Source organism: Sapajus apella, unplaced genomic scaffold, assembly GCF_009761245.1.
Source record: "Sapajus apella isolate SASKATOON/1434 unplaced genomic scaffold, GSC_monkey_1.0 scaffold253, whole genome shotgun sequence".
In the NCBI taxonomy this organism is placed as follows: domain Eukaryota; kingdom Metazoa; phylum Chordata; class Mammalia; order Primates; family Cebidae; genus Sapajus; species Sapajus apella.
Window position 1 is genome coordinate 190,880 of NW_022437193.1, and position 1,306 is coordinate 192,185.

Here is a 1,306-nt window from a genome sequence, read left to right on the forward strand (position 1 = left end):
TATATACACACCCAATACAGGAACACCCAGATACATAAGGCAAGTTCTTAATGACTTACAAAGAGACTTAGACTCCCACACAATTATAGTGGGAGACTTTAACCCCCCATTGTCAATATTAGACAGATCAACCAGACAAAAATTAACAAGGATATCCAGAACTTGAACTCAGACCTAGACCAAGCAAACCTAATAGACATTTACAAAACTCTCCACCCCTAATCCACAGAATATACATTCTTCTCAGCACCACATCACACCTACTCTAAAATTTACCACATAATTGGGAGTAAATCACTCCTCAGCAAATGCAAAAGAACGGAAATCGTAACAAACAGTCTCTCAGACCACAGTGCAATCAAGTTAGAATTCAGAATTCAAAAACTAACCCAGAACCCCACAGCTTCATGGAAACTGAACAACCTGCTCTTCAATGTTGACTGGATAAACAATGAAATGAAGACAGAAATAAAGATGTTCTTCGAAACCAACGAGAATGAAGACACGACTTACCAGAATCTCTGAGACACATTTAAAGCAATCTCTAGAGGAAAATCTATAGCAATAAGTGCCCACATGAAAATCAAGGAGAGATCAAAAAGTGACACCCTGTCATCAAAACTAAAAGAGCTAGAGGAGCAAGATCAAAAAAACTCAAAGTCTAGCAGAAGACAAGAAATAGCTAAGATCAGAGCAGAACTGAAGGAGACAGAGACACAAAAAATCCTTCAAAAAATCAATCAATCCAGGAGCTGGTTTTTTGAAAAGATCAACAAAATAGACAGACCACTAGCCAGATTAACAAAAAAGAAAAGAGAGAATAACCAAACTGATGCAATGAAAAACGATAAAGGGGATATCACCACAGATTCCACAGAAATTCAAACCATCATCAGAGATTATTACAAACAACTCTATGCACATAAACTGGTAAACCTGGAAGAAATGGATAAATTCCTGGACACTTGCCTCCTCCCAAGCCTAAACCAGGAAGAAGTTGAAATCCTGAACAGACTCATAACAAGGTCTGAAGTTGAGGCAGCAATTAAGAGCTTACCACCCAAAAAAAGTCCAGGTACAGACGGGTTCACAGCCGAATTCTAACAGACATACAAAGAGGAGCTGGCACCATTCCTTCTGAAACTATTCCAAACAATACAAAAAGAGGGAATTCTTCCCAAATCATTTTATGAGACCAACATCATCCTGATTCCAAAACCTGGTAGAGACTCAACAAGAAAAGAAAACTTCAGGCCAATATCCATGATGAACATAGACACAAAAATCTTCAATAAAATACTGACAA